This window comes from Pristiophorus japonicus, chromosome 27 (genome assembly GCF_044704955.1).
Source record: "Pristiophorus japonicus isolate sPriJap1 chromosome 27, sPriJap1.hap1, whole genome shotgun sequence".
NCBI classification, from domain to species: domain Eukaryota; kingdom Metazoa; phylum Chordata; class Chondrichthyes; family Pristiophoridae; genus Pristiophorus; species Pristiophorus japonicus.
This window is the reverse complement of record NC_092003.1, coordinates 15,283,419-15,299,206: the sequence shown is the minus strand read 5'-3', so window position 1 is coordinate 15,299,206 and position 15,788 is coordinate 15,283,419.

The following is a 15,788-nucleotide window of genomic DNA, read 5'->3' as shown; positions in this document are numbered from 1 at the left end:
CCCTCTCTGGGCGATGACCGATTCTCTGTGCCCTGGGGGTTGGTGATGGACGTGGTGTTGTCTCTGCTGCCCTCTGGTGGTGACAGGGGGACGGTCCTGTGAACTTTGCAAAAACCAAATTCAGAGATACAGAACTACAGATGGGGAGTGCTGTATACGGGCTGTGGAGTCTTGATCCCCCGCTCCACACTGTCGCAGAGTCACGGTGCACCCAGTGTGTGAGTGGGTTTAAGTGTATCATAGAATCACAGAAATTTACAGCACGGAAGGAGGCCATTTCGGCCCATCGTGTCCGCTCCGGCCGACCAAGAACCACCCAGCCTAATCCCACTTTCCCGCTCTGGGTCCGTAGCCCTGTAGGTTACAAGTGCACATCCAAGTACTTTTTAAATGTGGTGAGGGTTTCTGCCTCTACCACCCTTTCAGGCAGTGAGTTCCAGACCCCCACCACCCTCTGGGTGAAGACATTTCCCCTCAAATCCCCTCTAAACCTCCCCCCAATTACTTTAAATCTGTGCCCCCTGGTTGTTGACCCCTCTGCCAAGGGAAACAGGTCCGTCCTATCCACTCTATCCAGGCCCCTCATCATTTTATACACCTCAATCAGGTCTCCCCTCGGCCTCCTCTGTTTAAAAGTACTATCCAATCTTTCCTCATCGCTGAAATTCTCCAGTCCAGGCAACATCCTCGTAAATCTCCTCTGTGCCCTCTCCAGTGCAATCACATCTTTCCTGTAATGTGATGACCAGAACTGCACGCAGTACTCCAGCTGTGGCCTAACCAGTGTTTTATACAGTTCAAGCATAACCTCCCTGCTCTTGTATTCTATGCCTCGGCTAATAAAGGCAAGTATTCCGTTTGCCTTCTTAACCCCCTTATCTACATGGCCTGCTACCTTCAGTGATCTGTGGACCTGCACTCCAAGGTCCCTCTGTTCCTCTACACTTCTCAGTGTCTGACCATTTAATGTGTATTCTCTTGTCTTGTTAGCCCTCCCCAAATGCATTACCTCACACTTCTCCAGATTAAATTCCATTTGCCACTGCTCTGCCCACCTGACCAGTACATTGATATCTTCCTGCAGTCTGCAGCTTTCTTCTTCATTATCCACCACACGGCCGATTTTAGTATCATCTGTAAACTTCTTAATCATACCCCCTACATTCAAGTCTAAATCATTGATTGTATACCACAAAAAGCAAGGGACCCAGTACTGAGCCCTGCGGAACCCCACTGGAAACACCCTTCCAGTCACAAAAACACCCATCAACCATTACCCTTTGCTTCCTGCCTCTGAGCCAATTTTGGATCCAACTTGCCACTTTGCCCTGGATCCCGTGGGCTTTTACTTTTGTGACCAGTCTGCCATGTGGGACCTGATCAAAAGCCTTACTAAAATCCATATACACTACATCATACACACTGCCCTCATCAACCCTCCTGGTTACCTCCTCGAAAAATTCAATCAAGTTAGTCAGACCCGACCTTCCCTTAACAAACCCGTGCTCACTGTCCTTGATTAACCCGTGTCTTTCTAAATGAAGATTTATCCTGTCCCTCAGGAATTTTTCCAATAATTTTCCCACCGCCGAGGTTAGGCTGACTGGCCTGTAATTACTCGGTCTGTCTCTTTCTCCCTTTTTAAACAAAGGTACCACGTTAGCAGTCCTCCAGTCCTCCAGAAGCTTGACACCATCCAGGACAAAGCAGGCCGCTCGATCGACACGCTACCCACCATCTTCAACACTCACCCCCTCCACCACCGGCGCCCCCTGGCTGCAGTGTGTACCATCTACAAGTCGCACTGCAGCAACTCGCCAAGGCTTCTTCGGCAGCACCTCCCAAACCCACGACCTCTACTACCTAGCAGGACAAGGGCAGCAGGCGCATGGGAACACCACCACCTCCATTGTGTTCCTAACACAGATGAGGCTGCACACAGGGAGGTTAAAGTAACAGTGACCTCAGTCTTTAATGAGACACTCCAGAGTGAGGAACAGGCCTTAGGGGCCGGCTTATATACAGTGCTCCCAAGGGATGCTGGGATCCCTTGGGACTTCAGGGGATGAGCTCCCTGATGACGGAACATGAGAGCGCATGCTTTACAGCTGCACATCATACCACCCCAAAGTCAAAGTGAAAACTATTTACAAGGTGAGGCGGTCGGGAGCCTTTCTTTCCCTGGTGGACCGCCTCGGTACAAATGTCTGTTCTGGTGTGTTGGCTGTGCCCTCGCTGGGCTGGCGTGTTGTTGGCCCTGCAGGGCTGCTGGGTGAGCCTGGCCTTGCTGGGCTGTTGGGCATGATGGGTTTGATTTCCTGGTCTTGCGTGGTGTCGTTGATCCTTTGGGTGTGTGTTGTGGGCTCGAAAAAGGTGGTGTCTGCTGTGAGTTGTTCAGGGCAGTCTGTGAACCACAGCCTCGTTTGGTCCAGGTGCTTTCTGCAAATTTGTCCGTTGTCTAGTTTGACGACAAACACCCTACTCCCTTCTTTAGCTATCACCGTGCCCACGATCCACTTGGGACCATGTCCATAGTTTAGCACATACACAGGGTCATTCAGATCAATTTCCCGTGACACAGTGGTGCGACCATCATTTACATTTTATTGCTGCCGCCTGCTCTCTACCTGATCATGCAGGTTGGGGTGAACCAGCGAGAGTCTGGTTTTAAGTGTCCTTTTCATGAGTAGCTCAGCCGGGGGCACCCCTGTGAGCGAGTGGGGTCTCGTGCGGTAGCTGAGCAGTACTCGGGACAGGCGGGTTTGGAGTGAGCCCTCTGTGACTCGTTTAAGGCTCTGTTTGATTGTTTGTACTGCCCGCTCTGCCTGCCCATTGGAGGCTGGTTTAAACGGGGCCGAGGTGACATGTTTGATCCCATTGCAGGTCATGAATTCTTTAAATTCGGCACTGGTGAAACATGGCCCCTTGTCACTGACCAGTATGTCAGGCAAGCCGTGGGTGGCAAACATGGCCCTCAGGCTTTCAATGTTGGCGGTGGCGGTGCTTCCCGACATTATTTCACATTCAATCCATTTTGAAAAAGCATCCACCACCACCAGGAACATCTTACCAAGAAACGGGCCGCATAGTCGACATGGATCCTCGACCATGGTCTGGAGGGCCAGGACCACAAACTTAGTGGTGCCTCTCTGGGCGCGTTGCTCAAGTGAGCACACATGCTGCATTGCCGTACACAGGACTCTAAGTCAGAGTCGATACCGGGCCACCACACGTGGGATCTGGCTATCGCTTTCATCATTACTAAACCAGGGTGTGTGCTGTGGAGATACGAGATGAACGTCTCCCTGCCCTTTTTTGGTAGCACTACGCGGTTACCCCACAACAGGCAGTCTGCCTGAATGGACAGCTCGTCCTTTCGCCGCTGGAACGGCTTGATTAGCTCTTGCATTTCAACGGGGATGCTGGCCCAGCTCCCATGCAGTACATAGTTTTTTACTAGGGACAGCAGAGGATCTTGGCTGGTCCAAGTCCTAATCTGGTGAGCCGTGACAGGTGATTTATCATTTTCAAATGCTTCCATGACCATCAACAAGTCTGCGGGCTGCGCCACCATCAACAAGTTTGCAGGCTGCACCATTTCCACCCACGTGGTGGGCAATGGTAGCCAACTGAGAGCATCCGCACAGTTCTCGGTGCCGGGCCTGTAGTGGATGGTATAGTTACACGCTGATAGCGCGAGTGCCCAACTTTGAATGCGGGCTGAGGCATTCGTATGTATCCCCTTGTTTTCAGCGAACAGGGATGTGAGGGGCTTGTGATCGGTTTCCAGCTCAAATTTGAGGCCCAACAGGTACTGATGCATTTTCTTTACCCCGAACACACACACACTTATACCTCTTTCTCAATCATGCTGTAGGCCCTCTCGGCCTTAGACAAGCTCCTGGAAGCATAGCCGACAGGTTGTAACTTCCCCACAACGTTAGCTTGTTGTAATACACACCCGACTCCGTACGACGACGCGTCACATGCTAGCACAAGTCTTTTACACGGGTTATACAATACAAGCAGCTTGTTGGAGCATAAAATGTTTCTGGCTTTCTCAAAAGCAATTACTTGTTTTTTTCCCCATACCCGGTTCTCACCTTTGTGCAATAACACATGTAGGGGCTCTAAAAGGGTGCTTAACCCCGGTAGGAAGTTACCAAAATAGTTGAGGAGTCCCAGGAACGACCGCAGCTCCGTGATGTTCTGTGGCCTGGGCGCATTCCTGATAGCCTCTGTCTTGGCGTCTGTGGGCCGAATGCCGTCCGCCGCATTCTTTCTCCACAAAAACTCCACTTCTGTTGCCATGAAGACGCATTTCGACCTCTTCAGCCGCAGCCCTACGCGATCCAGTCGCTGGAGGACCTCCTCCAGGTTTTGTAGGTGCTCAACGGTGTCCCGACCCGTGACCAATATGTCGCCCTGAAAGACCACCGTGTGTGGTACCGACTTGTGTCAGCTCTCCATGTTTCTCTGGAAGATCGCTGCAGCCGACTGAATTTCAAATGGGCATCTGTTGTAGATGGACAGTCCCTTGTGCGTGTTGATGCAGGTGAGGCCCTTCGAAGACTCCTCCAGCTCCTGCGTCATGTAGGCCGAAGTCAGGTCGAACTTGGTGAACATCTTGCCTCCTGCCAGCATCACAAATCGGTCGTCTGCCTTAGGTAGCGGGTATTGGTCCTGTAGCGAGAAACGATTAACAGTTACTTTATAATCGCCGCAAATCCTGACCGTGCCATCACTTTTGAGTACTGGAACAATCGGGCTGGCCCACTCGCTGAATTCCACTGGGGGTTGATGCCCTCGCGTTGCAGCCTGTCCAGCTCGATTTCCACACTCTCCCTCATCCCTCCACTCGTGCCTTGTGGTGAATGGGTCGTGCCTCTGGGACCAAGTGGATCCGGACTTTCGCCCCGGAAAAGTTTCCAATGCCTGACTCAAAAAGGGAAGGAAATTTGTTAAGAACCTGGATATATGAGGCCTCATCGACATGTGATAGAGCTCGGATGTCATCCCAGTTCCAGCGGATTTTGCCCAGCCAGCTCCTTCCAAGCAGTGTGGGGCCATCGCCCGGGACAATCCAGAGTGGCAGTTTGTGCACCGTGCCCTCGTAGGTGACCTTGACCATGGTGCTGCCCAGGGCAGTGATAAGCTCTTTGGTGTACGTTCTCAGTTTCTCAGTCTTTAATAAGACACTCCAGAGTGAGGAACAGGCCTGAGGAGCCGGCTTATATACAGTGCTTCCAAGGGATGCTGGGATCCCTTGGGACTTCAGGGGATGAGCTCCCTGGTGGCGGAACATGGGAGTGCATGCTTTACAGATACACCACCACCTCCACGTTTCCCTCCCAGTCACACACCATCCCGACTTGGAAATATATCGGCCGTTCCTTCATCGTCGCTGGGTCACAATCCTGGAACTCCCTCACTAACAGCACTGTGGGAGCACCTTCACCACACGGACTGCAGCGGTTCAAGAAGGCGGCTCACCACCACCTTCTCAAGGGGCGATTAGGGACGGGCAATAAACGCCGGCCTTGCCAGTGTCCCCTAGTTCTAGTCTCCCCCATCAGTGGAAACATCCTCTCTGCATCCACCTTGTCAAGCCCCCTCATCATCTTATACATTTCGATACGATCACCTCTCATTCTTCTGAATTCCAATGAGTAGAGGCCCAACCTACTCAACCGCTCCTCATAAGTCAATCCCCTCATCCCCGGAATCAACCGAGTGAACCTTCTCTGAACTGCCTCCAATGCAAGTATATCCTTCCTTAAATACAGAGACCAAAACTGTACGCAGAACTCCAGGTGTGGCCTCACCAATACCCTGTACAGTTGTAGCAGGACTTCTCTGCTTTTATACTCCATCCCCCCTTGCAATAAAGGCCAACATTCCATTGGCCTTCCTGATCACTTGCTGTACCTGCATACTAACCTTTTGTGTTTCATGCACAAGTACCCCCAGGTCCCTCTGTACTGCAGCATTTTGTAATCTCCATTTAAATAATAATCCACTTTTTTATTTTTCCTGCCAAAGTGCATGACCTCACACTTTCCCACATTATACTCCATCTGACAAATGTTTGCCCACTCACTTAGCCTGTCTATATCCCTTTGCAGATTTTTTGTGACCTCCTCACAACTTGCTTTCCCACCCATCTTTGTACCATAGCAAACTTGGCTACGTTACACTCGGTCCCTTCATCCAAGTCGTTAATATAGATTGTAAATAGTTGGGGTCCCAGCACTGATCCCTGCGGCACCCCACTAGTTACTGGTTGCCAACCGGAAAATTACCCATTTATCCCGACTCTCTGTTTTCTGTTAGCTAGCCAATCCTCTATCCATGCTAATATATTACCCCCAACCCCATGAACTTTTATCTTGTGCAGTAACCTTTTATGTGGCACCTTGTCAAATGCCTTCTGGAAGTCCAAATACACCACATCTACTGGTTCCCCTTTATCCACCCTGCTCGTTACATCCGCAAAGAATTCCAGCAAATTTGTCAAACATGATTTCCCTTTCATAAAACCACGCTGACTCTGCTTGATTGAATTTTGCTTTTCCAAATGTCCTGTTACTGCTTGCTTAAAAATGGACTCCAGCATTTTCACAACCACAGATGTCAGGCTAACGGGTCTATAGTTTCCTGCTTTCTGTCTACCTCCTTTTTTAAATAGGGGCGTTACATTTGCAGTTTTCCAATCTGCTGGGACCGCCCCAGAATCCAGGGAATTTTGGTAAATTATAACCAATGCATCCACAATCCCTGCCAATACTTCTCCTAATTATTGCATGGAAGGAAGGATTGAGGTTTAATCTGTACAAGACAATGTTAGGCCCCAGTTACTGTAGGGTAAGCAGAATGGGCATCCGACTATAGGAAGAATAATCCAGCTGTGGGAAATAGGCAGTGAACTTTCATGGAATGTCATCACCACCATCATACCCAGTCCCTCAGAATCGAGCAAGACTTGCTTCCACTCTAACAGTGAGTTCTCAGGTGGCTGAACAGTCCAATACGGGAATTACAGTCTCTGTCACAGGTGGGACAGACAGTGGTTGAGGGAAGGGGAGGGTGGGACTGGTTTGCCGCACGCTCCTTCCGCTGTCTGCACTTGGTCTCTGCACGCTCTCGGCAACGAGACTTGAGGTGCTCAGCGTCCTCCCGGATGCACTTCCTCCACTCAGGGCGGACTGGTCTTTGGCCAGGGACTCCCAGGTGTCGGTGGGGATGTTGCACTTTATCAGGGAGGCTTTGAGGGTGTCCTTGTAACGTTTCCTTTGCCCACCTTTGGCTCGTTTGCCGCGAAGGAGTTCCGAGTAGAGCATTTGCTTTGGGAGTCTCGTGTCTGGCATGCAGACAATGTGGCCTGCCCAGCGGAGCTGGTCGAGTGTGGTCAGTGCTTCGATGCTGGGGATGTTGGCCTGGTTGAGGACACTAACGTTGGTGCATCTGTCCACCCAGGGGATTTGTAGGATCTTGCGGAGGCATCGTTGGTGGTATTTCTCCAGCGACGTAAGGTGTCTGTACATGGTCCACGGTACGGGGAATGAGAGAGGAGTGGGACTAATTGGGTGTCCATCTCACAGAGCCAGCACAGGAACGATGGGCTGAATGGCCTCCTCCTGGGCTGTGAGATCCTGTGACGCAGGGAACTGGGATCAGTGCTGACAGCCCTGGCTGAAGAGCTGGCCACCTTTGGTGCTGCACAGTTCTACGATCTAATGCTGTGCAGGATGTAAAAATGGAGAAAGAGGGAGACACAGACCTCAGAATTGGCTCACATTCCTGCATTGTATCTGCCACTGTTGAGTTTTCCCAGGACAGTTCTGTGTCAACCAGAATCCTCCCCAAACTGCACTCATTTACGCTTTTTTTTTAAATCAGAAAAAGTTTTATTGGAAGTTTTAATAAATTACACAAAGTTTAACACTTTGCAACATAAGATGCATGTATGGGTCTGACATCAAGCACACAGTGCATTATTTCCCTATCAAACTCACACACAATCAAAATTCATGTATCAAAAGTGCATCAAATGTCTTAGCACATGCGCACTTTATTAACTGCAATTGGTAAAAATTTACAATAATTAGCACATGAAGACTTGTAAATCCATCCGTTTCCCATCGCCAACCACCAGGGGGCAGAGAGAGACCATGTTCCATTCCTCCTGGGTAGGACAAAGTGGGTGAGTTACAGGATGGAATCTAATCGAGGGGTTCGGGGGGTTTATATATAGAATAACAGATACCCGGGAGTGAGTTACAGGCTGGAATCTAATCGAGGGGTTCGGGGGGGTTTATATATAGAATAACAGATACTCGGGAGTGAGTTACAGGCTGGAATCTAATCGAGGGGTTCGGGGGGTTTATATATAGAATAACAGGTACCCGGGAATGAGTTACAGGCAGGGTTCTAATTGAGGGGTTCGGGGGGGTTTATATATAGAATAACAGATACTCGGGAGTGAGTTACAGGCTGGAATCTAATCGAGGGGTTCGGGGGTTTATATATAGAATAACAGATACTCGGGAGTGAGTTACAGGCTGGAATCTAATCGAGGGGTTCGGGGGTTTATATATAGAATAACAGATACTCGGGAGTGAGTTACAGGCTGGAATCTAATCGAGGGGTTCGGGGGTTTATATATAGAATAACAGATATCCGGGAGTGAGTTACAGGCTGGAATCTAATCGAGGGGTTCGGGGAGATTTATATATAGAATAACAGATATCCGGGAGTGAGTTACAGGCTGGAATCTAATCGAGGGGTTCGGGGTTTTATATATAGAATAACAGATACCCGGGAGTGAGTTACAGGCTGGAATCTAATCGAGGGGTTCGGGGGGGTTTATATATGGAATAACGAATACCCGGGAGTGGATTACAGGCTGGAATCTAATCGAGGGGTTCGGGGGGTTTATATATAGAATAACAGGTACCCGGGAGTGAGTTACAGGCTGGAATCTAATTGAGGGGTTCGGGGGGTTATATACAGACTAACAGATACCCGGGAGTGAGTTATAGATTGGAATTTAATCGAGGGGTTCTGGAGGGTTTATATATAGAATAACAGATATCCGGGAGTGAGTTACAGGCTGGAATCTAATCGAGGGGTTCGGGGGGGTTTATATATAGAATAACAGATACCCGGGGTGAGTTACAGGCTGGAATCTAATCGAGGGGTTCGGGGGTTTATATATAGAATAACAGATACCCGGGAGTGAGTTATAGGCTGGAATCTAATTGAGGGGTTCGGGGGGGTTTATATATAGAATAACAGGTACCCGGGAGTGAGTTACAGGCTGGAATCTAATTGAGGGGTTCGGGGGGTTATATACAGACTAACAGATACCCGGGAGTGAGTTACAGATTGGAATCTAATCGAGGGGTTCTGGAGGGTTTATATATAGAATAACAGATATCCGGGAGTGAGTTACAGGCTGGAATCTAATTGAGGGGTTCGGGGGTTTTATATATAGAATAACAGACATGCACAAACACACACACACACACTCACACACATACACACACTCACACACTCGCACACACACTCTCGCACACACACACACACACACACACATACACTCACACTTACAGACACACTCACACACACACACACACACTCTCACTCACACACACTTACACACTCGCACTCACATACACACACACTCACACACTCTCGCACACACACACACACACACTCACACTCTCACACACACACACACACACACACTCACACTCTCACACACACACTCAATCACTCACTCAGCCAGCCACACACATAGCTCTGTCTCTCAGTAATTGCAGCAATTACAGCTTGTGTCTGAAACCCCTGTCAGTCTGTCGCCCTGATAATTGGGATGAAATTGACGAGATCAAGGCTGATGACAAAAGGGTGTCCCAGGGGTCAGGCAGTGAGAGAACATCGCGACGAGCCTTATATAAAGCGAGGGCTGATCGCCAGGCAACTTACACACAGCACCAGTCCCTGTGGGCCTGGGTTGCCCCAGGGCCCCTGAGTTACAGCCAGTGAGATATCGCAGTGCCTGCACACCCAAGGTGTGGAGGACCAGGAAATATACGGAGCCCAGAATCAGTCCAGGCTCAGCTAAAGCTTGCAGCCCAACTCTCAGGCAAGTACCCTGGGAGATAGGAGCATTAGGAACAGGAGGAGGCCATTCAGCCCCTCGAGCCTGTTACATAGGAACAGGAGGAGGCCATTCAGCCCCTCGAGCCTGTTACATTAGGAACAGGAGGAGGCCATTCAGCCCCTCGAGCCTGTTACACAGGAACAGGAGGAGGCCATTCAGCCCCTCGAGCCTGTTACACAGGAACAGGAGGGGGGCCATTCAGCCCCTCGAGCCTGTTACACAGGAACAGGAGGAGGCCATTCAGCCCCTCGAGCTTGTTACACAGGAACAGGAGGAGGCCATTCAGCCCCTCGAGCCTGTTACACAGGAACAGGAGGAGGCCATTCAGCTCCTCGAGCCTGTTACACAGGAACAGGAGGAGGCCATTCAGCCCCTCGAGCATGTTACATTAGGAACAGGAGGAGGCCATTCAGCCCCTCGAGCCTGTTACACAGGAACAGGAGGAGGCCATTCAGCCTCTCGAGCCTGTTACACAGGAACAGGAGGAGGCCATTCAGCTCCTCGAGCCTGTTACACAGGAACAGGAGAAGGCCATTCAGCCCCTCGAGCCTGTTACACAGGAACAGGAGGAGGCCATTCAGCCCCTCGAGCCTGTTACACAGGAACAGGAGGAGGCCATTCAGCCCCTCGAGCCTGTTACACAGGAACAGGAGGAGGCCATTCAGCCCCTCGAGCCTGTTACATTAGGAACAGGGGGAGGCCATTCAGCCCCTCGAGCCTGTTACATTAGGAACAGGAGGAGGCCATTCAGCCCCTCGAGCCTGTTACATTAGGAACAGGAGGAGGCCATTCAGCCCCTCGAGCCTGTTACATTAGGAACAGGAGGAGGCCATTCAGCCCCTCGAGCCTGTTACACAGGAACAGGAGGAGGCCATTCAGCCTCTCGAGCCTGTTACACAGGAACAGGAGGAGGCCATTCAGCTCCTCGAGCCTGTTACACAGGAACAGGAGGAGGCCATTCAGCCCCTCGAGCCTGTTACACAGGAACAGGAGGGGGGCCATTCAGCCCCTCGAGCCTGTTACACAGGAACAGGAGGAGGCCATTCAGCCCCTCGAGCTTGTTACACAGGAACAGGAGGAGGCCATTCAGCCCCTCGAGCCTGTTACACAGGAACAGGAGGAGGCCATTCAGCTCCTCGAGCCTGTTACACAGGAACAGGAGGAGGCCATTCAGCCCCTCGAGCCTGTTACACAGAACAGGAGGAGGCCATTCAGCCCCTCAAGCCTGTTCCGTGAGTCAATTAGCAAATTTGTGACTTAACTCCATTGACCCACCTTGGTTCCACGTCTAATATCTTTACGCAACAAAAATCCTTCAATCTCCATTTTTAAATTTCCAATTGACCCCTGGCCTCAACAGCTTTTTGGGGGAGAGAGTTGCAGATTGCCAGCACCCCTTGTGTGAAGAATGCTGCCTGACATCACCCCTGAACGGCCGGGCTCTGGTTTTAAGGTGCTGCCCCCTAGTTCTGGACTCCCCCCACCCGAGGGAACAGTTTCTCTCGATCTCCCCCCATCGAATCCTTCAATCATCCTAAACACCTCGATTAGATCGCCCCTTAACCTTCTACTGAGGGAACACATGCCCAGTCTGGGCAACCTGCCCTCGTAATTTAACCCTTTACGCCCCGGTATCATTCTGGGGAATCTCCGTCACCCCCCCCCTCCGAGGGCAATATACCCTCCCTGAGGGGCAGGGCCCACAGCTGTACCCAGTCACCCGATGGGACTCTGACCAGAGCTCCTGGGCACGGTAGTGAGATACCCGAGAGTGAAATCATACAGGCATTGAAAATATTAAAGAAAGAAAGACTTGAATTTATATAGCGCCTTTCATGATCACCGGATGTCCCAAAGCGCTTTACAGACAATGAAGTACTGTTGGAGTGTGGTCACTGTTGTAATGTGGGAAACGCAGCAGCCAATTTGCGCACAGCAAGCTCCCACACACAGCAATGTGATAATGACCAGATCATCTGTTTTAGTGATGTTGGTTGAGGGATAAATATTGGTCCCAGGACACCGGGGAGAACTCCCCTGCTCTTCTTCCAATAGTGGCCGTGGGATCTTTTACATCCACCTGAGAGGGCAGATGGGGCTTCGATTTAACGTATCATCTGAAAGACGGCATCTCTGACAGTGCGGCGCTCCCTCAGTACTGCCCCTCCGACAGTGCGGCGCTCCCTCAGTACTGCCCCTCCGACAGTGCGGCGCTCCCTCAGTACTGCGCCTCCGACAGTGCGGCGCTCCCTCAGTACCGCCCCTCCGACAGTGCGGCGCTCCCTCAGTACCGCCCCTCCGACAGTGCGGCACTCCCTCAGTACTTCCCCTCTGACAGTGCGGCGCTCCCTCAGTACTTCCCCTCCGACAGTGCGGCGCTCCCTCAGTACTGCCCCTCCGACAGTACGGCGCTCCCTCAATACTGCCCCTCTGACAGTGCAGTACGGCGCTCCCTCAGCACTGCCTCTCCGACAGTGCGGCACTCCCTCAGTACTGCCCCTCCAACAGTGTGACGCTCCCTCAGTACTGCCCCACCGACAGCGCAGTACGGCGCTCCCTCAGTACTGCCCCTCCGACAGTACGGCGCTCCCTCAGTACTGCCCCTCCGACAGCGCAGTACGGCACTCCCTCAGTACTGCCCCTCCGACAGTACGGCGCTCCCTCAGTACTGCCCCTCCGACAGTGCAGCGCTCCCTCAGCACTGCCCCTCCGACAGTGCAGCGCTCCCTCAGCACTGCCCCTCCGACAGTGCGGCGCTCCCTCAGCACTGCCCCTCCGACAGTGCGGCGCTCCCTCAGCACTGCCCCTCCGACAGTGCGGCGCTCCCTCAGTACTGCTCCTCCGACAGTACGGCGCTCCCTCAGTACTGCCCCTCCGACAGTGCGGCGCTCCCTCAGTACTGCCCCTCCGACAGTGCGGCACTCCCTCAGTACTGCCCTTCCGACAGTGCGGCACTCCCTCAGCACTGCCCCTCCGACAGTGCGGCACTCCCTCAGTACTGCCCCTCCGACAGTGCGGCGCTCCCTCAGCACTGCCCCTCCGACAGTGCGGCACTCCCTCAGTACTGCACTGGGAGTGTCGGCCCGTGTTTCAAGCTCTCGTCTCTGGAGTGGGACTTGAACCCACGATCTTCTGACCCAGAGGCGAGGGTGTTACCCGGTGACACTCTTGTACAGTTGCTTTCATTTCCTTCAAACACTTTTGTTTATGAGTTACACAATTTTGTGTTTATGAGTTACACAATTTTTTGTTTAATTCATTCACGGGATGTGGTCGTCGCTGGCAAGGCCGGTATTTATTGCCCACCCCTAATCACCCTCAAGAAGGTGGTGGTGAGCCGCCATTTCAGAGGGCAGATAACAGTCAACCACGTTGCTGTGGGTCTGGAGTCACATATCGGCCAGACCGGGTGAGGGCGGCAGATTTCCTTCCCGAAAAACCAGTTGGGTTTTAACCACAATGCGGTAGTTTGATGGTCACCACGACTGACACGAGCTACATATTCCAGATTTATTTAATTAACTGAATTTAAATTCCCCAGCTGCCGTGGTGTGATTTGAACCCGGGTCTCAACACCACTACACCACCGTACCCCGATACTGGAGGGGGGGGGAGGGAGAAAGGCGGTATGACTGACAGACAAGAAGCATCCAATCAGGGATGGAGGAGTCTATTGGCTTTCCAATTGGCCGTGGAAGGAGGATGGACGTGTCCGGCGGCCAATGGTAGGTGCGCAGGGGGCGGGGCCAGTGGAGGCGGGAGGTCATGTGATGAAACCTCGAGGGAAAACGGCCAATCAGTGTCGCCGACCCTGAGCCTGAACCTGGGGGCCGGTTGAGGCCAGGGTCAGATCAGCCAATGATCTTACTGAGTGGCGGAGCAGGATCGATGGGCCGAATGGCCGACTCCTGCTCCTGTTTCTGATGTTCTTATGACGTTTGGACCGTTCGAAAGGAGCCGCTCTTCGAGACTCTTGCTCGGGCTGAGGGTGAGGGAGGGAGCCCCTTGCCAAACGGGATCAAGGGGTGCGCGGACTGCTGAAAATATGTCCGCCGCCCCCCCCCCCCCACATCGCCCTCCCTTCTCCCCCACCCCCCGTCATTGCGCACTTCTCATTGGGTTCCAAAATCAGAAGGACCTCAGACAGGTGTCCTCTCTCTGCCTTGTGCCTCCCATCTGCAAAAAAATATATTTATATCAAGCATAAATCCACATCTATCTGTAACATGTTCAACGTCTTACACCCGCTCGCATTCTCTGTCAACTTTCCTCGTTCTAAAACTCCTATTTCCATATTGATAATGGAAAACTGACATGTAAACATGTCACGCTGTAGTTACACCCTCTCACCAGTGGTGGCGCTAGCTGTGGTTCCAGCGTGACACGTTTACATAGGAATTTTCCATTTTAAATATGGATGTGTGAATCTAGTGTTGAAACTGATGAACGACAGTGGTGTAGTGGGTATATTAAATGGACTCGTAGCCCAGAGAGCTGGATTTAAAACTCCAGAGACCGTCACTTCGAATCCCACCGTGGCAAGTTTGAGAATTTGAATTCAGTTTTAATAATCTGGGAATTAAAAAGCTGGTCTCAGTAAAAGTGAAGCTGTCAGATTGTCGGAAAAACCCAACCGGTTCACAAATGTCCTTCTGGGAAGGCAACCTGCCGTCCTTACCCGGTCTGGGCCTACACGTGACTCCAGTCCCACGCCACACCTCAACCAGTCTCTGAAGTGGCCTCGAGACACACTCAGTTTGGCGCAATCCGGCGACCAGCGGCTTAAGAAGGCGGCTCACCACCACCTTCTCAGGGTGACTAGGGATGGGCGATAGATGCTGGGCCTTGCCCACATCCCCAGACTGAATAATTAAACAACAACAACTTGTATTTATATAGCGCCTTTAACGTAGGGAAACGTCCCAAGACGCTTCACAGGAGTATTACGAGCCAAAAAACTTAACACCGAGCCACATAAATAGAAATTAGGACAGGTGACCAAAAGCTTGGTCCAAGAGGTAGGTTTTAAGGAGCGTCTTGAAGGGAGAGAGAGAGGTGGAGAGGTTTAGGGAGGGAGTTCCAGAGCTTGGGGCCCAGGCAGCTGAAGGCACGGCCACCGATGGTGGAGCGATTATAATCAGGGATGCTCAGGAGGGCAGAGTTAGAGGAGTGCAGACATCTCGGGGGGGGGGTTGTGGGGCTGGAGGAGATTACAGAGATAGGGAGGGGGCGAGGGCCATGGAGGGATTTGAAAACAAGGCTGAAAATTTTGAAATTGAGGTGTTGCTTAACCGGGAGCCAATGTAGGTCAGTGAGCACAGGGGGTGATGGGTGAGCAGGACTCGGTGTGAGTTAGGACACGGGGCAGCGAGCACAGGGGGTGATGGGTGAGCGGGACTCGGTGCGAGTTAGGACACGGGGCAGCGAGCACAGGGGGTGATGGGTGAGCGGGACTCAGTGCGAGTTAGGACACGGGGCAGTGAGCACAGGGGGTGATAGGTGAGCGGGACTCGGTGCGAGTTAGGACACGGGGCAGTGAGCACAGGGGGTGATGGGTGAGCGGGACTCAGTGCGAGTTAGGACACGGGGGCAGTGAGCACAGGGGGTGATGGGTGAGCGG